Genomic DNA, 27,993 nt, shown 5'->3' with positions numbered 1-27,993 from the left:
ACACTTTTGTGTTACTAGTCTAGGTTAATATTATTGGGTGACCCCAAAACTTCCCAAACCTATGTTCTCTGCCGCATCCAGCCCTCTCCTGCAACATTCAGAAGAATCAGATGGTCCGTTTGCACCTTTAAAGAGACAAAACCCAACAACTTGACACATTAACTGGCATTAATATTCACTTTAATTCAAACACAGCACTGCAGGTTTACATTAATAGTGAAACAAGCTTATTAACAAGAGATGATAGATTTCAAGTATGAGGGATAAAGTCAAATGATTACAAGCAAACAAAAGTGAAAACACATCTAAAAATCTAAAACTTAATCAAGCAAAATGTATTGTTCAAGATGGGTTTTCTCATCCACAGTCTTCTAGCAAGATCATTGCTGAGCCCTGTCAGGATTTTCTCCAGAAGCCCAGCAGTGCTGGTTCCAGTGTCTTAGGTGAAAGAGAAAACGTGGGGGGGTTGGGCTCCTTAGTTTGATAGTCCAGAGAATCTTCGAAATGTATCCTTCTGAAGGTTAACCCCCCAAGTAACACTTAGTCAAGCTGTGAGAAAGGTGACATGGACACGGATGGAGGAAGCTCCATGCTGGTGATTTCCCCACATAGTGCTTGTATGTAAATTAAGGAAACTCACCTTCCTTGTGTTTAGGATAGGCCTGTTTAACAACTTTACCAAGGCAAAGCTCGAACATGTGCTAGTAACATCCTACGGGGGGGACTCATAACTTTACACATAATGTTCTACATACATTTCACCCTGATGTTATGGACCAGTGGGTTATTAGTTTTCAAATGATACCTCACAAGGCATATTATGTACAAAGTTTGTTATAACTGTGTGTAGGGTGTGACTATAGAGTGGGTAGGGTCCCAGGCCGTACTTGGGGCTGAAGGCAGGGAAACAAGGGGAGGTTACCCCTGATGTCTGCAGGCTGGAGAGCTGGAAAAGGTTAACTGAAGAGCGGGGTGGTAGATGCTCCCCAGCAGAGGGGGCGGCTCCTGTTGGGAAGAGTGGGGTTGGGCTCAAGCTGGAAGATCTGTGGGTGGCTGGCCTTGCAGAAGGACTGAAGAGGCCTAAGGAAGAGCCCAGGTATAGTGGAAGATGTCGGAGTGTGGTATGTGCTACATCGATGGGGGATTTTAACGACCACGTGCACTGGGGGTGATACAGGGACTATGTTTGGGGATTTTGGTTATGGATTATTTGAACTAACTTTTGTAATAAACTGGCCCCAAGGAGGAGTATCACTGAGGCAAGGGAGCTGATTGTGGAGTCCTCAGTGGCCCGAAAGGGGAAGTGAGATGGTAGCCATGACATCAGGACACCTGGCTTCAAGGGGGTGTTTGAGGGTGAGGGGGAACTGTTGACATGCAGGCATTGGCATAATCTGTCCCATGCTCATGTTGCATCCTCTCAGTGGTGTCACTGGCCCTATGCTAGTAACACTGTGCTATCTTTACATGCATTGGCAAAAAATCCCAAGGAAGGAATATAGGGAAGGGTATTAAAAGCGAAGTGTGATTTTTAATTTGCAAGTGTCACTTTAACCAATACCTGGTTAAATTTCCCCTAATATTTAAAAACCTGGGGATGTAAGTGGTGTGGGGCAGGACATCTAACAAATCTGAGCCATGCTTGAGGCAGAAACCAGGTTACATTCTCACCCCAATATAGGACGCGTGAGGGGCACTCTGGGAAGAGTGGGGGCATGTCCTGCCCATCACATGCAGCCCACGAATCTGTGGGCATCACTTCTGTAAGCTTTGCATGGGACAAGAGACTTGCAAAGCTCATTTTCCAGGCTTTCTCGGGGCATCCTGGCTGTCTCAGCAAAGCCCTGTGCTTGTCTGTCCTTCAGAAGGAGCAGAAGTCACAAAGGAAGAAGTACTGGTGCAACTGGCAACATTGAGCTAAGCAGCAATGTGCTGCTCCCCAGCACTCCCCTTTCGTAGCCAAAGTGCCTTCCTCACAGCCCTCATATTTTCATACGTGTGCTGTTGTGGTCGAGAGACTAGCAGTGGCAGGAAGCAAGAGGGCAGAGCATACTGTGTAGTCCCTGTTCCCCTCCTTGCGTACTCTCTAGCTGCATTTCTTCAAGCATAACAGATGTTTGCTTCTTGCTGCACAAGTTAACACTGCCTGTCCCAGCCTCACTTGGACCAGTGTGTGACGTAGGCCTGATCCACACCTAAAAATTGGATCAACCTAGCTACATTGTTCATGGCTGTGAAAAATGTCGCATCCTATGTGACATAGTTAGGTCCACCTGGCCCCTCGTGCACATGCAGCTAGGTTGGTGAAGGAATTTGTCCATTGACCTGGCCACCGCCTCTCAGAGGCGGATTAACTACATCCCCAAAATACCCTTTCTGCCGATGTAGACACTAGCTATGCTACTGTGGTTCTTGCAGTGTAGACGTATCCTAACGCGGTGCCCCAGAACATCCTAAGAAAAGCTTAAATTCTATCTAGAAATGTGAGTAAGCAACGATGACTGGGAAAGCAGGAAGTTATAGAAGGCCTCTCGCCCATACAGGATGTGCCACAGGTGAAGCAAGACAGTGGTGTGCTACTGGTGGTGGCTGGGTTATGTACATGCTAGTTCGGAGGCTCAGCATGTTTGGGAATTAGCCTCTCTCTGGTAATGGGTTCACAGCAGCTCTCCACCAGGAGTGAGCTGAGCCCAGCAAAACGAAGCTGCACATTACTAATGTATTGAGACTGATAGAGGTGAATATCTGAGGCATAATAAAGGAGTAATTTGGATGAAGGGAAATTGCATTATGCTGATCCAAAGCAGAATTTATTTTCTCCCGTTCTTATTAAGAAACTCATTTTAGAAATCCGAGGCTCAGCTCAGGGTTATACTCAGTGAGCTGATTTAGTATCTGATAGCCCCAAATTCAAAATTCTGACAAAATTCTCCACTCTGGTCAATCATCAGCATAAGCCTTCTCTTTCGCATGGGGAATTTCCTATTTTTCTTTTAATTAAAATGGCTTGAGGGCAAGGAAGGCTTAAACTGCTTGCATAGAAAAAAAGCTTCTCTAAGAAACCTATTAGGAGATATGGCTGGAGAGCAACTGAAGCCTTGCAGAATAAAAATGGCAGTTTAATTTTGAGGTACCCAGGGGAGAAGCCTTGGATTGGTTTATTCAGCTCACTGGCCTGTATGCATCCCTCCACCCCAGAGTATAACCCTATTCTGAGTTAATCCCACTGGAAACCTATGAGGTTGCTTGGGGGAAAAGGTGCACTTCAATTAATGGTGGCAATATCTAGTAGTATTATTTTCTGGTAATGTGTTTACATTTTTATCATAATATCCTTGCAACTCGTTCATTGTTCTAAGCCAATTATGGAAAATATGACATAATGACCAGCATGGTGTATTGGTTTTCGGGCATTAGCAAACACATTCATGTCATGTGGATTGCCAGTTGACCGACAGAGCATTGTACCTTTAACATAGCAGTGGTGAAAGCCTGACCCTTATCATTTGCATTCACCCTAATGCAGCACTCTACTCGGTGTTAGAAATTTCTCTGCATGCACGTGCTGCTCTAATGTACCAACTAAGCAATCATCAGACTCTAGCACTGCTACAGACTCTTGGGCCCCTGAAAGAAGGGGAAAGGCCCAGCACAAGCTAATGGAAAGTCTGGTGACACAAGGGACTGCATGCTAAGGATTGTAACAGTTGGGCACGCAAAAAGTCAGCAGCAGCCAGAGGCTGTGTTATGTGTCATAGGAGCCAACAGCACTGGGACCAGAGCCTAGATTCCTAATGACTTTGCCATCCCCATAACAAGAAAGGATGACCAATCTCTACCCCTCCCTCACTGTGGCAACACACATTCCAAGCTGGATTTGAAACACACGCTGTCCGTGCACCCTCCTATTCAGAGGAGGAATTGGGAACGGAATACAATACATTCTAATTCCATATTTAATACCCCCACCAGCCTTTCTTCTTGTCTGATCCTGCACACTCCCCTTAGCATCCTCGCTGCTGCCCCAAATCATCCTAGCTCTCGCAAAGACTTGTTTTCCCTCCTCACCTTTATTATTCCCCTTCCTGAAATGTGAGGGCCAGAGAAGAGCTCTGTGCTCCATTTCGGCTTAAAAGCAAAGCCTTCAATTAGACATCACACAATACCATTACAATGACCAGACAGAAGGCTTACATGACTGATTTTTTTTTTACATGCAAAAATACTTATGAGCTCATTTAAATCCTAACGAGCTGTTGTCTTGGCAGAGCTGTCAGAGGACCGCAAGGCCACACAGAGGCTTTCTCAGCAGACATTGAAAACCCAGCTGTTGCATTGGAATCATTGCTTCTGAGGACCAATCACCAGAGCGAGCTCCAAGGGAAAACTCTTCTGCCCAACATTTGGGAAGCAGGCCCAGGGGCAGGGAGGCTGACTGGAAAGGGACGTCCTCTCTCACCACCATGGTTTACCAGTTCCTCCCTAGCGGCTCTCTGAAAGGCTATTCCAGTCCTATGTTTGGAGCACTGTGACAGTGTACCCCATAAGGCTTTATGGAGTGAGGGTGCTCATAAATGTATGTATGATATAACTGGAATAGGGTTTTGCTACATATGCCATGTAACATATCTATGTAAAGGTTATGATCTACTGGTTATGTTCATCCTAGTTGTATGCAGGCACCATTTGTGTGTTCAGAGTTATGAACATTGGCTGTATAATTGCTTTATTTCTAAGAAGCCTTAGTTAAAACATTTGGTCACTTCTTAGGAAAGGAATGTGCAAGTTAAGTGCTCAACCTGGAAGCACTTAACAGACAAAAGAGCTTGGAAGGCTCCAATCCACGTAAGAAGTCTTCCTGGAGACGTACAAGATACCATGTGGAAATTGGCTTCTGCCTGTAAAGACTGAGTCATGCATGGACATGTGACTTGCCCAGGTGACTCCAGAATTCCATCTTGGAGCTGGACTTTGCATAGGAGTGAGGAAGGGGGGGCATCTCCACACCCAAGGTAGGGAGGGATAGCTCAGTGGTTTGAGTATTAGCCTGCTAAACTCAGGGTTGTGAGTTCATTCCTTAAGGGGCCCACTTAGGGATCTGGGGCAAAAATCAGTACTTGGTCCTGCTAGTGAAGGGAGGGGGCTGGACTCAATGACCTTTCAATGTCCCTTCCAGTTCTAGGAGATAGGTATATCTCCAATTACTAAAAATTTGAGAGGAAGGATTGTGCAGTGGTTAGTGTGCTTGCCTGAGATGGGGCAGACCTATATTCAAGTCCCTGCTGTGCTATAGGTCCCTTATATGTGAGGGAGGAATATCTCAGTGGTTTGAGCATTGGCCTGCTAAACTCAGGGTTGTGAGTTCAATCCTTGAGGGGGCCATTTGGGGATTAGTCCTGCTTTGAGTAGGGGGTTGGAGTAGATGATCTCCTGACAGTCCCTTCCAACCCTGGTATTCTATGATTCTAAGAAAAAGCCTATTTAAACCCATGAGAGACCCCTTCCATTTTGTCTTCAGCTGGCTAAAGAAGGAGCCTCTCCACTTCCCCAGGATAACTTAAAGGAAACTGTAAAAGCAACAAAGAATCCTGTGGCACCTTATAGACTAACAGACGTTCTGCAGCATGAGCTTTCGTGGGTGAATACCCACTTCTTCTTCTTGCATCTGAAGAAGTGGGTATTCACCCACGAAAGCTCATGCTGCAGAACGTCTGTTAGTCTATAAGGTGCCACAGGATTCTTTGTTGCTTTTACAGATCCAGACTAACACGGCTACCCCTCTGTTACTTAAAGGAAACTGGAACAAAGAACAGTAACTACAGGGGGTGTGAGTGATTGCTGGACCCAGGCTAAAAGGAGATTAGCCTGTAAAAATGGAGCATTCTGGAACTGGTGAGGATCTTATCTGTATTCAGTTTGATTAGACAGAGATTTGCACATTTTATTTTATTTTGCTTGGTAACTTACTTTGTTCTGTCTGTTACTACTTGGAACCACTTAGATCCTACTTTATTTAATAAAATCACTTTTTACTTATTAATTAACTCAGAGTATATATTAATACCTGGAGGAGCAAACAGCTGTGCATATCGCTCTATCAGTGTTATAGAAGGTGAACAATTTATGAGTTTACCCTGCGTAAGCTTAATACAGGGTAAAATGAATTTATTTGGGTTTAGACCCCATTGGGAGTTGGGCATCTGGGTGCTAAGGACAGAAGTGAGCTGTTTTCATGTAAACCTGCAGCTTTGGGGCAAGTAATTCAGACTCTGGGTCTTTATTGGAGCAGACGGGAGTGTCTGGCTCAGCAAGACAGGGTGCTGGAATCCTGAGCAGGCAGGGAAAACAGGGATAGAAGTAGTCTTGGCACATCAGTTGGCAGCTCCCAAGGGGGTTTCTGTGATCCAACGCGTCACAAGCACCATCCATGGTTCCTTTGTAGAGATGGAGAGTGAAAAGATCCACATGGCGGTCCCTAAGACTTTACCCTTGGTTTGCCAGAGGCTTTGATGTCTCTCCTGTTGCTGGGAGCCCTCTCTTAGAAAAGCCTCACTAAGGACTTATAGCCTCAGGCAGCAGCCTGACTCCACATTGTTTGTTTTAGTTATGCATAGTTAACACCAGGGTACTGTTAGCAACATCCGGGACTCCAGCAAGCATTTTTTTTAAATAGAGACAGGTGATATGTCATAATTTAAAAAATGTAATTTATTTTGAACAAAAATTATATTTCCTTTTTTTTAATTAAAAAAACCCCAAACACTTTAGCCAGCTCTACAGTTGATCAAATCACAAGGGGAAGTTTCCCAGGGAAAAAAAGTTGCATCCAAATGTTTCTATTTCCCTCTCCAAATTTCACTGATATTTCCAAATATGAAAGAAATCTACTAATCTAATGTTAATTAATCTTGCTCAAAGCACACCTGTCACTCTGCATGATTGAAACATGAGAATTTGTATCATTAATACCGTATTACCACTGTTAGACAACTGCTGTAAATCTTATACAAAGTGTCATGTGAGATGTCGATGGAAAAGTTATGATTTGCTGAATATGATTGTCCTGTTTGTATGCATGTATCATCTTTATATCTAAAGTTATGAATATTGACTAGGTACAAATATTTCAAATGTGCTTGCTCCTGGGGTAACACCTACCAAGGTAATTTACATCCAGTCTGACTAGCACTTTGTGAATGAACTATTTAAGTTAATGGCCCATCAAAGAAGACTTAGCTCTCACAATGGACCACAGAATAAGCTTGTCCTTGCCCCTGAGAGCCTTCCTATGGATGCTTTAGCCAAAATATGGGTGGTGGCCATTCTCATGAGTCATCAAAGCATGCAAGGGCATGTGGCTTGCTCATGTGACCCTGGACTCCATCTTGTGTCTGTAATTTTCCACAAACTAAGACTGAAAGCATCTCTTCCACACATGCAGGGGCGGATCTAGGATTTCCAAGCAGGGCGGCACGCCGCGGGGGGCGCTCTGGCGGTCGCCGGTCCTGCGGAGCCGGTGGACCTCCTGCAGACGTGCCTGCGGAGGGGCCGCTGGTCCCGCGGCTCTGGTGGACCTCCCGCAGGCATGCCTGCAGATGCTCCACCGGAGCCGTGGGACCAGCGGCCCCTCCGCAGGCATGCCTGCGGGAGGTCCACTGGAGCCGCCTGCCGCCCTCCCGCGGGACGCCGCCCCAAGCACACGCTTGGCGCGCTTGGGTCTGGAGCTGGCCCTGCACACATGGAGAAGGTATATGCGACCCTGGATGCATCTCCATTTTGCCTCTTTCCTGTTTTGATCTCTGAACTATGGACTTACACTAAAGGGAACATTTCAATCAATCAACAGTCTGAGAACCTTCCAACCATTTGGAAGTTACCAGGGGCTTTACAAGTCAGCAGTTTATTCCATCACCGCTTCAAACCTGATCCAAGAACTCGGCAATGATTGTATGTACATGGTTTCATTGACCATTTTAACTTGCTCCATATTCTTTTCTCTTATAAATAAAGCTTCAGATATTAGCTGCTAAAGGATTGGCAACAGCATGATTATTGGGTAAAATCAGAGTCATAGATTGACCTGGCTGTGTGTCTGATCTCTTGGGATTAGAGGAACCCTCAGTTTGATTAAATTGGTTTTAAAAGAAACACTCATCATGTAGTGTTGATGGGTGGTGAAACAAGGTTCTGGGATACCTAAGGAGGTTGCATTTCTGAATTTTTGTTAACCAAAGTGGTGAGACAGAAGTTTACTTTTGTTACTGGCTTGATGTATCTTATAGAAGAATAGAAGAATTTCTCAGCAATTTGTACTGAATCTGGTATCCTCAGCGGTGACCCACTGAGGCACGGTGACACCACTATACTGTATGGAGTGCTCTGAGCAACACCTTTCTGACATTCTTGTCCATCCCATCACAGTCTGCAGAAGAATATACTGATTTCACTTTGGTTTTAGGCTAGAAGAAATTGACACGGACTTTGATGGGGACATAATTAAACTAAAATAAATATATCAAGTTTACTTACAGCTACTGTATCTAAGACAACGATTGGTTAACACATACTCATTGCAGTGTTTGCCATGAATTCCTAAGGCTACTCCCTCAGAAAATAAAGTGTATTTCTTCCTCCAACTGCTCGCCTGTGTACAGAATGAAAACATAGTATAACCAGGAGACTTTTGTATTCCACAATGCCTCTGTGGCAGAATTTGCCATCAGAAGTCACTCCTTATCGCAATACCATGCTATTGTGCTAATTTCAACTTTCACTTCTCAAAACCATGTTTCTAACCTTCATGATTGCAGAGTAACACTTGAAACCATGAATTGGGTGGAAAGCAATGCCATGACATCTGCCTGAGTCTTCAGCCAGCCTGAAGCAAAAGTTCTAAGAGGAGTGAACTTATCTAATTGGGGTAACACCAAAACCTAATAATGGCAATGTGTGGTCCATTGAAAACAGGGCCTAGCTCAGGGGTTCTCAAACTGGGGGTCAGGACCCCTGAAGGGGTCACGAGGTTTTTACATGGTGGGTCGTGAGCTGTCAGCCTCCACCCCAAACCCTACTTTACATCCAGCATTTATAATGGTATTAAATATATAAAAAAGTGGTTTTAGTTTATAAGGGAGGTCCCACGCAGAGGCTTGCTATGTGAAAGGGGTCACCAGTAAAAAAGTTTGAGAACCACTGGCCTACATAAAATACATTTTAATATCAATAAATAATACAGGAGCTGTTTCACTGATTTTTTTTTGTTACAAATTTCCTGATATAAATCAGTCAGAACTTCTTTTCATCTTTTAAACCAAGTCTGTGCAGAATTTCAGAGTGCTGCAGATGCTAGAGACCCTGGCATAGAATTTTAACTCCTGCCAAGCGCGTGGGACCTTGAGGATATGCACACCTACAACCAGCTAACACTGGCACTTAAAACAACCATCACCTAAGTTTTCAAAACTTTTTGTTCTTCTTTATTTCCCCCCTTAAAAATCCCATTAGCTGGGAGTCAGACCCTGTGCAGCTCTGGAGATGTACATCCTGGGCTCTGCCCATGTTCAAGCTGAAGCTGTGCTAGCAGCAACCAGTTTTTGACAGTTTGGACAGGGCAACAGAGACTAACGTGTGAACTTTTCAGGTAGAAGAGAGAGTCATGTATGCTGTTCGCCTAATTAGGAGAGTGAGTTGAGGGTGGCTTTGCTCCATGTTCTCACCAGTTTAAGAGGGGAGAGGCGAAGAGTGAATTTAATGTACGTTTTTCACTAGAAGAGAGAAAAAATGACAGACATAATAAATGTAGCACCTTCTGCCTGGGTTCTGTGGGATATAGCATCCAGGGAAGAGAGCGCGAATGGGTTAAGTATGAATTGGTCCCAATTCTCATTGCAATCATTGTCACCAGAATGCAGTCATGCTGTGCCATTTCCAAACGTGTTGTAATCTTTGTCACAAGAATGAGGTATCAAATAAGCAAGGCATCCTGGACGGCTGTAACTGCGTTGCTGCAACTTCCTTGATCTTTTCAATATTCTGTAATTGATTGGTTTACCATTCCAATTTCCCTTTGTTTACAGTCTCCGTAACCTGTATGGGAAGCTGCTGAATTGTTCAGGCAATTGAAGGAGATAAGGACCATTGAAAAATGCTTTCATTACAGCACACAGCTTTCCCACAAAAATTGAAGATCAGGGACCAGATCCTCAGCTTTTGAAAATCAGTGTAGCTCCATTAAAATCAGTGGCCCCATGCCAATTTACACCCACTAAGCACCAGGCCCTAGAATTTTAATGTTTGTGTTCTACAAATAAAAAGAACACAAAATAGATTTGTTTCAATTTGTTCTGCTGTCAATTCTTGTAGAAAAGAAGAGATGAAATGAAATCAGACCGACCCATTAACCCTTAAAGTTTGAGGTGTAAAACTCTTGGGGAGGAAAATCTAACTATCTGTTTAAGATCACAAATAATTAGCACAATATCTGCAGGATTTTAAAGTATCTGTTAAACATATTTTAAATATCTTGGCCTTTACAGAAAGGAAAGCTGATCTCGTAGTTATGGCACTGAATTTGAACTCAGGGAAATATAAATTCAGTCCTTCGCTTAGTCACAGACCCCTGTGTGGTCATAGAATCATAGAATCATAGAATCTCAGGGTTGGAAGGGACCTCAGGAGGTCATCTAGTCCAACCCCCTGCTCAAAGCAGGACCAAACCCAACTAAATCATCCCAGCCAGGGCTTTGTCAAGCCTGACCTTAAAAACCTCTAAGGAAGGAGATTCCACCACCTCCCTAGGTAACCCATTCCAGTTCTTCACCACCCTACTAGAGAAAAAGTTTTTCCTAATGTCCAACCTAAACCTCCCCCTCTGCAACTTGAGACCATTACTCCTTGTTCTGTCATCTTCTACCACTGAGAACAGTCTAGATCAGGGGTGGGCAAACCACGGCCCACGGGCCGGATCCGGCCCCTCAGGGCTTTGGATCCGGTCCGTGGGATTGTCCCCCGTGGTGCTGCAGGCCCCACACCGGTCTCAGAAGCGGCCGGCACCACTTCTCTGCAGCCCCCCAGGGGCGGGGGGGCAGAGGGATCCATGTGTTGCCCTTGCCGCCAGGCACTGCCTCCTGCAGCTCCCATTGGTTGGGAACGGGGAACCATGGCCAATGGGAGCTTTGGAGGAGGTACCTGGAGGCGCGGCAAGGGCAGCGCATGCGGAGCCCTCCATCCTCCTTCCCCCAGGGGCCACAGCGCTTTCCGGAACGGCGCAGCGTGGGGCCGGGGCAGGCGTGCAGGGAGCCTGCCCTGGCCCCAGTTCGCACCGCTGCCACCCCAGAGCCGCTTTATGTAATTGGCACGGGCTGGAGCCCGAACCCCTCCTGCACCCCGCCCCCCAAGTCCCTGTCCTAAGCCCTCTGCCTGCACCTCCCACCCCTCCTGCACCCCTACCCCCTGCCCTGAGCCCCCTCTCGCACTCGGCACCCCTCCTGCACGCCAACCCCCTTCCGAGCTCCCTCATATGCCCTGCACCCCACCTCTGCCCCAATCCCTTGCCCTGAGCCCCTTCCTGCACACCACACCCCCGCCCCGGCCCTGCATACAATTTCCCCACCCAGATGTGGCCCTCAGCCCAAAAAGTTTGCCCACCTCTGGTCTAGATCCATCCTCTTTGGAACCCCCTTTCAGGTAGTTGAAAGCAGCTATCAAATCCCCCCTCATTCTTCTCTTCTGCAGACTAAACAATCCCAGTTCCCTCAGCCTCTCCTCATAAGTCATGTGCTCCAGCTCCCTAATCATTTTTGTTGCCCTCCGCTGGACTCTCTCCAATTTATCCACATCCTTCTTGTAGTGTGGGGCCCAAAACTGGACACAGTACTCCAAATGAGGCCTCACCAGTGCTGAATAGAGAGGAATGATCACTTCCCTCGATCTGCTGGAAATGCCCCTACTTATACAACCCAAAATGCCATTAGCCTTCTTGGCAACAAGGGCACACTGTTGACTCATATTCAGCTTTTCGTCCACCGTAACCCCTAGGTCCTTTTCTGCAGAACTGCTGCCCAGCCATTCGGTCCCTAGTCTGTAGCAGTGCATGGGATTCTTCCGTCCTAAGTGCAGGACTCTGCACTTGTCCTTGTTGAACCTCATCAGATTTCTTTTGGCCCAATCCTCTAATTTGTCTAGGTCCCTCTGTATCCTATCCCTACCCTCCAGCGTATCAACCACTCCTCCCAGTTGAGTGTCATCTGCAAACTTGCTAAGGGTGCAGTCCACACCATCCTCCAGATCGTTAATGAAGATATTGAATAAAACCGGCCCCCGATCGCCATGATTTTTCAAAGATAATGGCCAATGGCTCTGCAATCTCATCGGCCAACTCCTTTAGCACCCTCGGATGCAGCGCATCCAGCCCCATGGACTTGTGCTCGTCCAGTTTTCCTAAATAGCCCCGAACTACTTCTTTCTCCACAGAGAGCTGGTCACCTCCTCCCCATACCGTGCTGCAGAGTGCAGCTGTCTGGGAGCTGACCTTGTCTGTATCAGAGGGGTAGCCGTGTTAGTCTGGATCTGTAAAAGCAACAAAGAATCCTGTGGCACCTTATAGACTAACAGACGTTTTGCAGCATGAGCTTTCGTGGGTGAATACCCACTTCTTCGGATGCAAGTCCGAAGAAGTGGGTATTGCATCCGAAGAAGTGGGTATTCACCCACGAAAGCTCATGCTGCAAAACGTCTGTTAGTCTATAAGGTGCCACAGGATTCTTTGTTGCTTTTACAGACCTTGTCTGTAAAGACAGAGGCAAAAAAAGCATTGAGTACACTAGCTTTCTCCACATCCTCTGTCACTAGGTTCCCTCCCTCATTCAGCAAGGGGCCCACACTTTCCTTGACTTTCTTCCTGTTGCTAACATACCTAAAGAAACCCTTCTTGTTACTCCTAACATCTCCGGCTAGCTGCAACTCCAAGTGTGATTTGGCCTTCCTAATTTCACACCTGCATGCCTGAGCAATACTTTTATACTCCTCCCTGGTTATTTGTCCAATCTTCCACTTCTTGTAAGCTGGTCTCGCACAAACTGCTTAAGGCCTGATCGAAAATCAATGGGCTTTGAATCTGGTCCAGATCCTCAAAGGTACATAGGCACATAAGGGGCAGAGAGCTGCCTATATCTAGCATTTAGGCACAACTGACATTTTCAGAGCTGCTAAGTCCCTATGGCACCTAAAATCCCACCAGTCGGCATTTGCAAAGCTGCCTATGTGCAGACGCCACCCCCACAGGTAACAAACAGCTCAGAGCCATAGTTCAAGCAGCAGCCCCAAAGGCCCACCAAAGGGAATGCTCAAACTAGGTATGGGAACACCTTGCTCCCCAATCCTGCTACATGCCAGACCCTGCATCAGGAGGGGCAGGGGCAGGTTACCGCTAGGTGGGGGCAGAAAGATGCCTGCACAAAAGATACATGGGGCACAAGCCAATGTAGGGTGAGTGAGGTATCAAGCATGAGCAGGAGTCTGATTGTTTTGACTGCTACGGCTTGGGGAACCTATGTGGCTGGCCTCACTTAGATGCCAAACTCCAGGAGAACGCTCAAGGGTGAGGATCCTAAGCGGAGGGTGGTGCCTCTCACTGGTCCGTCAGACAGGTGTACCAGCCAGAACCTCCACTCTGCATTTCACTCCTGACTCATTTCCCCCCTCTCTGCTTGCTGGCTTCTGAAGAGACCTTCCTTAGGTACCTAACTCTCCCAGCACCTAGGCATTGTATGAGGACCCTGGGCACATATCTCAGGGCTCAAAATTCGACTGGGTGACGGGTGTTTAAGTGTTACAATGCTGAGCGGAGGAACGCCTAAGCATCTTTAAGGATCTGGGCTTCTTGTGACTTTCTTCCTCTCTCTTTACTACTTAGATTATGAGCTGTTTAGGGAAGAAACTCTCTCTCTCTCTTTCTGCAGCAGCTAGCACAATGGAGTGCTGATTTCATTTGTGCCTATGGTGCTACTATGTTACCCCAATACAGCTAGTAATTACTCCTGCTGAAAGATGAGCTCAGCTTCTGTGTTTCCCTCTGCAACAGCTGACAGCATCCCAAACACCCGAGACAGCCCTGGAGCTGCAGGAGCTGCTCTGTTCAGTGCTGAGTAGTGAAATCAGTGCAGAGCTGAGACAGTTCTGCCCAATCCATTTGCACAGTTCAGGTCGTTTGAAGTTGCCGTGCCCAAAGAGACTTCTAGTAGATTCCTCTTTTCTTTCTCACCAGCCAGCATGTCACCTCAGCAATGCATCCAGCTCAGAGACTGGAGATCTAAAGGCAGCCTCCAAGCTTGGCTCTGCCAGTGGATGTTGCAATTACTGGGCAATCCACAAGTACTTTACATAAGAACAGCCATACTGAGTCTAACAAATGGTCTATCTAGCCCTGTATCCTCTCCTGGGCCGGCTTTAGGCCTATTCCACCAATTCCCCCGAATCGGGCCCCGCGCCTAAGAGTGCTCCGCGCCCAGTGAGAATCCCTTCCCTGGCTAGAGGCGCCTTTATTTTTTACTCACCTGGAGACGCTCTGGGTCTTCGGTGGCACTTCGGTGGTGGGTTCTTCGCTCGCTCTGGGTCTTCAGTGGCACTTCAGCGGTGGGTCCTTCGCTTGCTCTGGGTCTTCGGCAGCGGGTCCTTCAGTGCCACCGAGGACCTGGAGCGAGTAAAAGATCCGTCGCCGAAGTGCTGCCGAAGACTCGGAGCACTGTCCAGTGAGTACAAGCCCATGTTTTTTTACATGTGGTTTTTTGTTTTTTTTTAGTCATCCTTGCCGGGGGCCCGTTTAAACTGTTCGAATTGGGCCCCGCACTTCCTAAAGCCAGCAGTGGCTGCAGGGATACATCACATCTCTCTATGTGAGACAGATGCATGTATATCTATCATTTTCTGGGGGATTTCAATTATCCCCATATTGACTGAGAACATTTCACTTCAGGACGAAATGCAGAGATAAAATTTCTCGATATTTTAAATGACTGCTTCATGGAGCAGCTGGTACAGGAACCCACAAGGGAAGAGGCAACTCTAGATTTAATCCTGAGTGGAGTGCAGGAGCTGGTCCAAGAGGTAACTATAGCAGGACCGCTTGGAAATAGTGACCATAATATAATAGCATTCAACATCCCTGTGGTGGGAAGAACATCTCAACAGCCCAACACTGTGGCATTTAATTTCAAAAGGAGGAACTATGCAAAAAAGAGGGGATTAGTTAAATAGAAGTTAAAAGGTACAGTGACTAAAGTGAAATCCCTGCAAGCTGCATGGGCGCATTTTAAAGACACCATAATAGAGGCCCAACTTCAATGTATACCCCAAATTAAGAAACACAGTACAAGAACTAAAAAAGAGCCATCATGGCTTAACAACCATGTAAAAGAAGCAGTGAGAGATAAAAAGACTTCCTTTAAAAAGTGGAAGTCAAATCCTAGTGAGGCAAATAGAAAGGAGCATAAACACTGCCAAATTAAGTGCAAGAGTGTAATAAGAAAAGCCAAAGAGGAGTTTGAAGAACGGCTAGCCAAAAACTCGAAAGGTAATAACAAAATGATTTTTAAGTACATCAGAAGCAGGAAGCCTGCTAAACAACCAGTGGGGCCCCTTGACGATGAAAATACAAAAGGAGCGCTTAAAGATGATAAAGTCATCGCGGAGAAACTAAATGGATTCTTTGCTTCAGTCTTCACGGCTGAGGATGTTAGGGAGATTCCCAAACCTGAGCTGGCTTTTGTAGGTGACAAATCTGAGGAACTGTCACAGATTGAAGTGTCACTAGAGGAGGTTTTGGAATTAATTGATAAACTCAACATTAACAAGTCACTGGGACCAGATGGCATTCACCCAAGAGTTCTGAAAGAACTCAAATGTGAAGATGCGGAACTATTAACTAAGGTTTGTAATCTGTCCTTTAAATCGGCTTCGGTACCCAATGACTGGAAGTTAGCTAATGTAACGCCAATATTTAAAAAGGGCTCTAGAGGTGATACCAGCAATTACAGACCGGTAAGTCTAATGTTGGTACCGGGCAAATTAGTTGAAACAATAGTTAAGAATAAAATTGTCAGACACATAGAAAAACATAAACTGTCGAGCAATAGTCAACATGGTTTCGGTAAAAGGAAATCGTGTCTTACTAATCTATTAGAGTTCTTTGAAGGGGTCAACAAACATGTGGACAAGGGGGATCCGGTGGACATAGTGTACTTAGATTTCCAGAAAGCCTTTGACAAGGTCCCTCACCAAAGGCTCTTACGTAAATTAAGCTGTCATGGGATAAAAGGGAAGGTCCTTTCATGGATTGAGAACTGGTTAAAGGACAGGGAACAAAGGGTAGGAATTAATGGTAAATTCTCAGAATGGAGAGGGGTAACTAGTGGTGTTCCCCAAGGGTCAGTCCTAGGACCAGTCCTATTCAATTTATTCATAAATGATCTGGAGAAAGGGGTAAACAGTGAGGTGGCCAAGTTTGCAGATGATACTAAACTACTCAAGATAGTTAAAACCAAAGCAGATTGTGAAGAACTTCAAAAAGATCTTACAAAACTAAGTGTTTGGGCAACAAAATGGCAAATGAAATTTAATGTGGATAAATGTAAAGTAATGCACATTGGAAAAAATAACCCCAACTATACATACAATATGATGGGGGCTAATTTAGCTACAACGAGTCAGGAAAAAGATCTTGGAGTCATCGTGGATAGTTCTCTGAAGATATCCATGCAGTGTGCAGAGGCGGTCAAAAAAGCAAACAGGATGTTAGGAATCATTAAAAAGGGGATAGAGAATAAGACTGAGAATATATTATTGCCCTTATATAAATCCATGGTACGCCCACATCTCAAATACTGTGTACAGATGTGGTCTCCTCACCTCAAAAAAGGTATTCTAGCACTAGAAAAGGTTCAGAAAAGGGCAACTAAACTGATTAGGGGTTTGGAGAGGGTCCCATATGAGGAAAGATTAAAGAGGCTAGGACTCTTCAGCTTGGAAAAGAGGAGACAAAGAGGGGGATATGTTAGAGGTATATAAAATCATGAGTGATGTGGAGAAAGTGGATAAGGAAAAGTTATTTACTTATTCCCATAATACAAGAACTAGGGGCCACCAAATGAAATTAATAGGCAGCAGGTTTAAAACAAATAAAAGGAAGTTCTTCTTCACGCAGCGCACAGTCAGCTTGTGGAACTCCATACTTGAGGAGGTTGTGAAGGCTAGGACTATAACAGCGTTTAAAAGAGAACTGGATAAATTCATGGAGGTTAAGTCCATAAATGGCTATTAGCCAGGATGGGTAAGAATGGTGTCCCTAGCCTCTGTTCGTCAGAGGATGGAGATGGATGGCAGGAGAGAGATCACTTGATCATTGCCTGTTAGGTTTACTCCCTCTGGGGCACCTGGCATTGGCCACTGTCGGTAGACAGATACTGGGCTAGATGGACCTTTGGTCTGACCCGGTATGGCCGTTCTTATGTTGTTATGTTCTATAGCGATATAAAGATAGTCAGGTACCTTTATTTGCTATTTTTCTCACTGTCTCTGATACTATGGGATAGTATTAAAATGGAAAAAAGTCAATGATGGTTATGAAGGAGATTAGAGAGACACAATGTCAGTTAGTAAACAGTCAGTATGAAAGTTTTAGAGTTCACTTAAATAGGTGAAAGCTAAGAAATAAAAATGATGACACAAGATGACAAAGTGCCAGGTTTAATTTTTAAAGCAAATTTTACTTAACGTTTTCTACTGATGCCCAGGCAAATTTCCGTCTATGCAGAGCCCTTCCCTTCTATGGTGACACTGAACACACGCTGTCAAGTAACACATAGACTGAAACAATGTTAATGTCAGCTTTGCCTTTTGGCTCAGCTCCCCCGGGCGGAGCCCTGCAACCCCGTGGTCCCGCTCCCCAAGCTGAGCGCGGCAAGTCCCACGGCCCTGCTACCCCAGCCGGAGCCCCAAAGCCCCGCGGCCCCGGGCCCCCGGCCCGAGAGTGGCAAGTGCGGCTGCCCATCTCCCGCGGCCGGAGCCCCGCAACCCCGCGGCTCCACTACCACCGCTGGAGTGCGGAGTGCTGCCCGGAAAGTACATGCCCCACGAATAGGCCGCATTGGCTAAAGCCGGCCTTGATCCTGTCTTCTGACAGTGGCCAATGCCAGGTGCCCCAGAGGGATTGAACAGAACAGGCATCACTGAGTGATCCAGCCCTTGCCTTCTGTTCCCAGCTTCTGGAAAACAGAGGCTAGGGATAACATCCCTGCCAATCTTATCTAACAGCCATTGATGGACCTAGCCTCTGTGAACTTATCTAGTTTATTTTTTAACCCTGTTATAGTTTTGGCCTTCACAACAAGCCCTGGCAAAGAGTTCCGCAGGTTGACTGTATGTTGTGTGAAGTACTTCCTTGTGTTTGTTTTATGTAAATATTCATGTACATTTTATGTAAATATGACACACACAAAAATCCCACTAGGGAGACCGAGGTGCTTCTGCAAGCAAGACACTAGTTGCATTGATTAGATCAGACTCAGGAGCAGCTCACTGATGAGTTGGAGAACATCGTTCTAAGAAGTTCACTTTCTCTTCCATTCTGTACAATGTTTACAGTCTGACAATGATGAATTTAATGGACTACACAGTGTGCACAAGCAGTGTATTTTCTACCTCATGAGATGCAGAATAAATGCTCTGCTATATTACAATATCTTTAAACTTTCCAGATTAATCTGATTGAACTGTGCGCATCATTTGAAGTTTACAATACACCTCTAGACATCAAAGGAGAAAAAGATTGCAGGTATTTTTTAATCATGCTGATTGGTGACAGCTCTTCTCTGGAGTTTCAATAGCTCACTGATTTTTCTTTTAAATTGCAGTATTTTGTATATTTTAATCTCTTGTTTTGTCTGCCCTTGTATTTGTTTCTCGGGAGCTCCCATGTTGGAATCATGGTATTAAAAATGTTTCTTGTTTGGTTATGCAGCTTTTTAACGTTCATCAAAAATCTGAACTGGGAGCAATTGAATTTTACATTAGTAAACTGGTAAAATAAATTGGCAGCAGGTAATTCAACACTCAGCGAAGAAGCTCCTTGTATTGTCTGATTAATAACATGCTGGTGCAGAATTTGTTTCTGATAGGAGTTAAATTCAAAAGCACTGTTTTTATTCACAAAGTAGACATGTTTGGTTCAGATTTACATAGAGACTTAGCAGAAAATAAACTCCTCATCCTTTATAGTGTGTATATAGAAATAGATCCTCAACTGAGATAAGTCAGCGTTGCTCTCTTAACTTCAGTGCAGCTGCCCTTATTTCCACCAGCTGAGGAGCTGTGCCCACGTCAGCCTTTACATTTCTGCTACAATTCCGATGTAGTACGTTATGCTCAAATATGAAAGAAGCACAGTTTCTTCTCTTACACCACTGCTCACTGGGGTCAGTGGGTGCTTGCACCTCTGCACTACCTGAATTTAATTATGGTCAGTTCAACATCCCCACCCTGATTTCCAGTACTAATGTATAATGACATCTCTGTAGTTTGCTTAGCTTTTGGCTTTCTACTTATTTCTTGGTGCGTTGCTCTGGGCACAGTTAGCTGGTTCCCTGCTGAGGAACTCAGACATAATTGGGGAAAAGAATCCCAGCACCTCTCCCAAAGGTTTCCTGGGTAGAGCCAGGTGGAGTGTAAATTTTCTCTCAAAGCACTGAGCATTGCTTCCTCTTCAGACATCAACTTTATTTAACAAAATGAACAAATGAAATGTGCCCAGACTTTCCAGGAAGTGGAATGCTTGAGCACTAACACGGTACCTAAAGAAAGTTGTCAGTCCTGTCACCTATAGGAAATCTAAAATAACTTCAGTGACATCTAGGCATCCACAATGGGAGTTTGGCCAGTGGTTTCCGTGGGAACAGGTCTTTAGATAATACTTAGCACTTCAGTAGTACTGTGCCTTTAAGCCAAGGAAACCTAAGCGTTTTGCAAACATTATTCAATTAAGCCTCCCTGTGTCCCTGTGAGGATGAGAAGTATTGTTACACTCACAGCACGGATGGGAGTTAGGCACCTAGGGACTTTTGGATACACGATTAGGGTCTAGATCCACAAACGGATTTAGATTCTTAGCTCCCAAGCCCAGAAGCGGTTCTTGTGATCATCTATTCTGACCTCCTGGGTAGCACACTGAAAGTATTTGGCAAAGTCGTGAATAGTTTGGGGGTGACTGAAATTGCATTTTTCAGCAAATAAACTATTTGTCCAAAAAAAAAATGTCACCCAGCTCTAACGAGAACCTGGCGGTTTGATATGCCAGGCTGAAGAACAGTTTGATCATCACCAGTTATATAGATAGCAGCATAACGATATATTCAGCTTTTCGCTATAGCAGCTATACTGTGATTGCTACAAAAGGGACATATGCTCAACATGCACTAGCAAGGATCCAGGCTTCTGGATAAATATACCTCATTGCATGAGCGTGTTGTCTCAAAGCCATGTTTCCATCTCATGGCAGGTCTCCGTATGTAAATTAACTACAGACAAACCTGAATCACAACCCAAGTAAAAGACAGAGTTGGTATTAATGTTTTCAGCATCAAACCCTTGCCACAATCAGCCCTCAAATGATAGGTGACGTTGCCGAGTGACAATGCCACTACAGCTCATCCTAGTAGACAATGGTTGTGGTTGCACTGGAATACTCCGACAGCTTAGCTTTTTAAATTTCCAGTTAAAAACGCTGGCCAGCCTAATGGGAAATTAGTGTTGTACAAATCAGGATTTCAGCCTGGGTGACATGTCACGCACCATAATAACGTTTCACTCCCTGTCCAGGTGGTTTGTTTAATGTCTGTTTCTAAGGCATATATCAGACATTTCTTCTTACAGTTATACCCCAGCCCTCCAATAGTCACAGTTGGCCGACATTTTCAAAAGTGACTAGTGACATTAGGTATTTGGCTGTCCAACTTGAGACACTTTCAAGGGACCTGGTCTTCATGGGGCAGGTGCCCAGCTCTTTCTGAAAATCAGCCCAATTTGAGATGTTTCAAACTGGGTACCCAACATTACTAATGACTTTTGAAAACAAAAGCTAACATTCATTGTTTCTATAGTTGCTCAAGTTGTATCCAGGTGTATTGGCAATACAGAAAGAACGTTGAGGGACACGACCTGTCTTGAGTATACTTAATTTCCAGCTGGATCTAAAACATCCTTGAAACAATGTCATGGCTTCTGCAGATCCCACCTCCATTTTATTTAGCTAAGCCCTTGCTTGGTTGCAGAGGTTATAAAATCTCCAAGCAGCAACTTGAAGCAGAGACAAGCTTAGCACTGCTCATGCTGGTAGTTTCTCTTTTGGCTCGTCTGTCAGAGGTCCCTAAAGGCTGCCTTGATTTTGGATTATTTCCTGGAGACACTAGGATTCAAAATGAACCCACAAAGACTCCAGATTTTCAGAAGTGATCAGCACCCAGCAGCTCCCTTTGAGAACAATGGACAATCTGACCATGTGGATTCACTAGTCAGGCTAATGCAGAGTGTTTTTGAAAAATCTCAATACTGAATGACTCAAATGGTGTCAGAAAAGTGTTCCCTTTGCTATTACTGCGAGGGTAAGGGGGAGTTCCAGAGGGTCGGAGTGCTGAGTAGGCTGCCTACCTTCACAGTTCCTTCCGCTGCTGCCCAGTTTGAAGGGATTCGGGAGCATTTGGTGTCACATGGTTTATCTGCACAGGGACATCCAGAAAAATTAATCTGAATTAATTTAAGGTGTGAATTTGAAGTGGATCAATTTAACTGTATTAAACTGCTGTGTGAGCATCCTCATTTGGAATTAAAGTCCACTTTAATTCTGAATAACACCATCTAGACAAGGATTTAATGTGGTTTAACTAATCCATTTCAAATTTACTCCTTTAGTTAATTTGGATTTACTTTCCTGAGTCCCCATGTAGACAAGCCTACAGCCTGCTTGTGATAGATCAGTGTGTGGTGGGGGGAATTGGCTGTCTCTCTGAGATCATCATTGCTTTGATACACAACAATGGATTCCTGAAAGGGAAAAACAGATGATTGTTTCAAATGAGAGTACAATGCTAATCCCTATACGTACACTTTCCATAGTAGGTAACTCAAAGATAGATAGAAAGACAGCTTGTGTAATAATCCTTCTTGATACATACTCTGCCCTGGCAGAGGAGAAACCACACTTGCTTGTTTCATACACTCAGTAGCTGCCACTGGAGAAAAGGCCCAGAATTGATGATGACTAACAATGCTGTTACCTATTGCTAACTGTGCAGACAACACTTGATCCAGGAATTCACCAGAAGCTATAGAGGGAAGTTTTGAAGAAGACCTCCCTAATTATATCAACAGCTAAGAGAAAAGACATAGGTAGTTTCCTCTGGAAGTTCTCCAAGGTTACAGGGAACTCAGAAATATGTTGTTGCTTTTCCCATAAGCTACAGCAAGGGTTTTTGTGAGTATGAGCCGCAGACCACCACAGAGTCAGTGGTGGCATCCATACTCTAGTTTGTTTTAGTTGACACATCATTTCAAATAGGTGCTCTCTGTTATCAAAAATTGAGTCTGTTGAAGCAGTAAGGAAGGCAGATCTTGGAGAGCATGTGCCGAGCATGCGAACACAATGCAACTCTGTGCCATGCTTCTGGCTAAAGAGGTGTATGAAATGCTCATGGGCATGGGAAGATGTTGCGGGCCCTCTAGCTCAAATCAGTAGAGAATCTGGAATTCGCTGGGCAAACGGACCAGAACAAGGAGCCTCTGGCCACATGCTGCTGACGGACAATGCACTGATGCTAATCAAGGGATACATTGTCATTCCCATAATGCATTCTGCCTCTTCCATAGATTAGTGTTCTCTTGATCATCTTTCCTCTTGCACTGCACACTCAACTAATGGCACAACTGTGCTACCACTTTGGGTCAGATTCCGATACTCCTCCTCCCCATGTTCCCCAAGCAGTTGCATTAGAGTCAGTGGCTATCGCATGTAGGTGAAAGTGTACTAGAATATGACCCTTAGGGGCTTTGCCACTTTCCTGTCCCATTTGGCAGCAATGACGTTATCCAGTACTGCAGGGGTGGTTGTCAGTTTTGTGTCAGAACACAGCAACTCAGAGTTCAATGCATGCTTGTCTGTGGGAGTGAAGGAGAAGCCCAGTTTACAGATCCAAATCACATCTAGAAAAATGGGCACATTTCTCTTCTAACTTCCATGAGCTTTGAATCAGGCCCCAGTGACTGAAAAGTAGAATGAGGATCACATGCTGCTGGGGGGAAAAAAACTTCTTGCATACTACATCTGCTAGAGTATGCATCAAAATGAATCACTCACCCACTAAAAAAATAAATATCACTTACTGAAGCCGATATATCCCAGAATGGATAACGTTAGTCAACTGCTGAGTCAGAAATGTCACTCATTGAGTCAGATGTATCACCTACTAATTCAGATACATTGCCTACTAAATGAGATATATCAGCTATTAAACTAAATACATCATGCCTTGAACCAGTTATATTAGCCGCTGGATCAAATATGCAGTATACTCAGTCAAAGTTACCACCTACGGATTCATATATATCATTTTGTAAAACATATCTGTGTATAGTTTATTTTCCACCACAATACATAATAAGGTAAAGCTTGATATAACGTGCCTACCTAGAAATGAACTCATTGCTCTGCTACAACCATTAATGGAAAATATATCACACTTGAAACATCAGCTTTCTGGGGACACACTAATCATATAACCGGGGTGAAGACACTGTCAGAAAATGTTATGGTCCACAGTAGCTCCAGAGCAATCCTCATTTTTTATAGCTGATTATTAGACTTCACACGCAGGAGAAGGCTGCCAAGATTTCAAGCAACTGGATCAAGGGATTCATTACTAGGGGAGAGGGATAGGTGGAAAATCAGCTTCAGGTCTCTGCAGTTTAGGGAAGATGGACCTTCTGCAGAATTTTGCATCAAACTTTTTCTGGAAATGTCTGGGAACTTTAAAAAGCCAGAAGCTCGATCCTACTAACAGACTTCATTGATGCAACAGAAACACGGGTCTAAATTAAGCAAGATTCTTATGTACGTGCCTATATTAAAGCACACAAAAGGTGTATGGGGCTCCTTGCCTGCATACAATTAAAGCTCGGTGAAATTTTTCAGACAAACTTTTTTTGCCGAAAAAAGAATGCAGATTCAGGTTGACTGAAACACTTCGCAAATTTGGGTTGCAACTTTTCCTAATGGTTCCAGTAGAAAACAAAGCAGAACAAATTCTCCTCTGAAAAATCAGAATGTTTGACATTTTGGAAACAAAAGGTTTCCTTTTCTCAATTTGAAATACCTTTTCATTTTGAATTTTGTTTCAATTTTATATAAAAAAGATAAAAATATATTTTTCTTGCAAAAGTGTTAAATCCAAATTAGCCACTTCTTATGCAGCTGCTGTCACCCCAGGGGCAGTAAGAAGACAGGACCAAGCCTGCCCTTACCATATACCACATACTATAGAGTTGTGTTCAGATGAACAAAGATGTCATTTCTGGTAATTAACTCAGAGCCCAAAATACAGCTAATACATGTACTGCTTTGGATGTGTGGAGTTGAACAGAATCTGTTAAAATATTAGCATAATACAGTATTTGAAATCCCAGTTCAGGATGCCACTTAAGCACATGTTTAAGCTCATCCTTATCCAGGAAAGCACTTCAGCCTGTCTCCTAATGAGATTTAAGCCCACGCTTCAGAGCTTTCCTGAATCGGGGCCAGGAATAGGCCTGCCTCAGTTTTCAGTATGGTTTCCTCCTTGTGTGGTGAGGTGTACAAACCCCACACTGGAAAGGAAAGGGTTAACGGTGGCCCCACACCTGCAAAGCCTGCACAGGCAGAAGGAGGAGCTTTCAAAGGAGAGCAGAGCAGCTCTGTGGCAGGCAGGCCGCGGAAGGGAGCAGATCTACATGCTGAGAAGTTGTGCCATGGGACCTCTTGTGTCCTGATGACTGGTTGTAGAGACCTCACCAGGTGAGCAAAGAAGGTACTGGTGACTCACTGAAAGATGGAGGCTTTATCTTGGTGTTCGAGTTCTGCACTTTGCATGGTGGGAAGAGAGGGCACAGATAGGAAGTTATCCAGGGAGGCAGCTGCGTAGCACGCCAGGGTGCAGGGCCTACCTGCCAACCACTGGCTGTGGACTGCAGCCTAGTGCCTGGGGTAAGCCTGGGATCCTCTAGCAAACTCTAAAGACAGGCTTCTGAAATTGTCCATCACTGATGTGGGGAACCTAGCTGAGGGGAGACAGTCTAGAAGATACAAGGGACTGGGATGTGAGATCTCAGCCCATGGGTGGGAGCCCTGAGGACACCTAATGAATCCTGAGGGGCCCCCTGTTGTTGGATTCTTTATACACACCCTGAAAGGGATAGACCTGCATATGTGACCTGGCTGGAGGGCTGAGGCAGTGGAAGGGTAGAGCACCACCAGGCAGTAAGAAAAGACAACCAGACACACCCCAGCCTGAACACTAGACCACTTCACAGTTAACTGTGCCAAAGCTGCACCATTACATTCCCCATTAATACTGTTTGGCTTGTCCCTTCCCCCAGAACACTGTTCCATGTGAACATTTGCATCCTCCCCCCACCCCGCCTCTCCTCTCTCTGTAGCACAGCTTTACAAGGCACAAACAGGGATTTATGGGGATTTATGAGGCATGATTTTCTGCTGCTTTCCTGGCCTACACTTGTGTTTGTCCAGGTGGAATACATCAGTGGCTGGGCATCAGTTGTTGTGGAACTGGGACAAATTCCCAATACATAAAGTCACATGTAACTATATAGGTATAAGGGAACAGAGTTCCCAAAGAGCTCAGCACGCAACAGCTCCCATCGTTCAACAAGCAGGGAACACTCCATTGTTCTCAATGGGAGATGTTGGCTTCTGATCCCTTTTGAAGACAACTTTCATTTAGGTGCCTAACTGGGAGCCCCTGCTCTCCAGGTACATTTTGCTGACTGTATTCCTTTCAGTAGCTAACGTTTCTTTTGTTGTTTTAGCTCATTCCTTTGGATTTTATATTCACATTGCTCCATTCCATAAAAAACAAGCCATATATCAATTTCTAAGTACCTTGGGTTATGCTGAAAATGATTACGGCTTAAGTATCTCTAAAATATCCGGTGATTATACAAATAAAGGACATGAGTGTAAAAAGGGAAGGGAAGAGAAGCCAACAGAAGAGAACAAAATATTATTGTGCTGAGTTTCTTTGTATTATTCATTTGGGTTTATAATCATTCTCCAGGAGTACCCTTTCATGGGCTGCAGAATTATAATTGCCCTTGTTTTTTCCATAGCATAAGCACTTTACAAACAAAGGGTATGGATGCCTTTAAGCTCATCTTCCATTTCATTGTGGGAGGGGATTTGTAGAACAGATACATTAGCTTCCTGGCATGGTTAGGGTTTGAAACAATAGAACATCTTTCCCAGGATACAGTTGTACAATTAGTTTACTGTTATAAGGGTAGACTTCTATTAGCTCCATGATTCTCAACCAGGGGTACATGTACCCCTGGGGGTATGCAGAGGTATTCCAGGGGGCACATCAACTCATCCAGATATTTGCCTAGTTTTACAACAGGCTACACAAAATACTCTAGTGAAGTCAGTACAAACTAAAATTTCATACTGTGATGCTCTGTACCTCGGGGGAACACCCAGCATCCCCATGTTCATCCTTGTAAAATGACTGTGTGGTATCCAATGCAAAGTTTGTCATGTCAGGTGTCTTCGGAAGGCTCATGATGTACTGAACATTTTTGTTATAGTGATGTTATAGGTTGTAATTTCATATATATAGTTATGAGGCTGAAAATGTGTCCTCGTGGCTTAAAGCAAGCCCAGGCAAAACTCTCCAGGAGCAGAGGGGCAGTTCGTTCCTAATCAGGGCATGTATCGGACAAACCCAGCCCAGCCTCAGGGGAACAAAGGACACTGGCCTAGGCAACAACAAAGGATCTGTTGAACTCTCGAGTGAGTCACTCCCCTTCCTTTGGTCAGTTTGGGACTGCAATGAGGTAATGCTCACCTGACTCTGAAGGAGAGGCAGGGCAAAGACAAGAGGGAAGAAAGGACATGATAAAAGGAAGAGATGTTTGCCATGTTCTTCCTCTCTCTTCCACCTTCATCTACAGACATCACCACCAAGCAACGGAAGCGCTGATCAAAGGGGAGAACCTGGCTGAAAGTAACCAGCCAGCCTATGGTGAGAAGCATCTAAGTTTGTAAGGGCACTGAAAGTGTTAAGATCAGCTTAGAGTGTGTTTTGCTTTTATTTTATTTGAACAAATCTGACTTATGATTTGATTTATAATTACTTAAAATTTATCTTTGTAGTTAATAAATCTGTTTGTTTATTCTACCTGAAGCAGTGTGTTTGGTTTTAAGCGTGTCAGAGACTCCCCTTCGGATAACAAGCCTGGAACATATCAATTGCTTTGTTAAATTGATAAACTCATATAAGCTTGCAGCGTCCAGTGGGCATAACTGGACACTGCAAGACGGAGGTTCCCAGGGTTGTGTCTGGGACCAGAGATACTGGTTAGTGTCATTCAGTTGCACAATCCAAGGAGCAGTTTACATGCCAGCCAGAGGCTATGCGTGAACAGCCCAGGAGTGGGGGTTCTCACAGCAGAGCAGGGTAAGGCTGGCTCCCAGGGTCAAGGATTGGAGTGACCTGTCCAGATAACACCAGAGGGAATGTCACACATACAGACAATGACTTGTTTATACTGCTGTATATACTATACACTGAAATGTAAGTACAATATTTACATTTGTGTCCATTTTATAATTGTATGGTAAAAATGAGTAAGTAAGCAATTTGTCAGTAGTAGGGTGCTGTGACACTTCTGTATTTTTATGTCTGA

Source organism: Mauremys reevesii, linkage group 5 (genome assembly GCF_016161935.1).
Source record: "Mauremys reevesii isolate NIE-2019 linkage group 5, ASM1616193v1, whole genome shotgun sequence".
NCBI classification, from domain to species: Eukaryota; Metazoa; Chordata; order Testudines; family Geoemydidae; genus Mauremys; species Mauremys reevesii.
The sequence above is the reverse complement of the archived record's forward strand: the minus strand, read 5'-3'. Positions refer to the sequence as shown.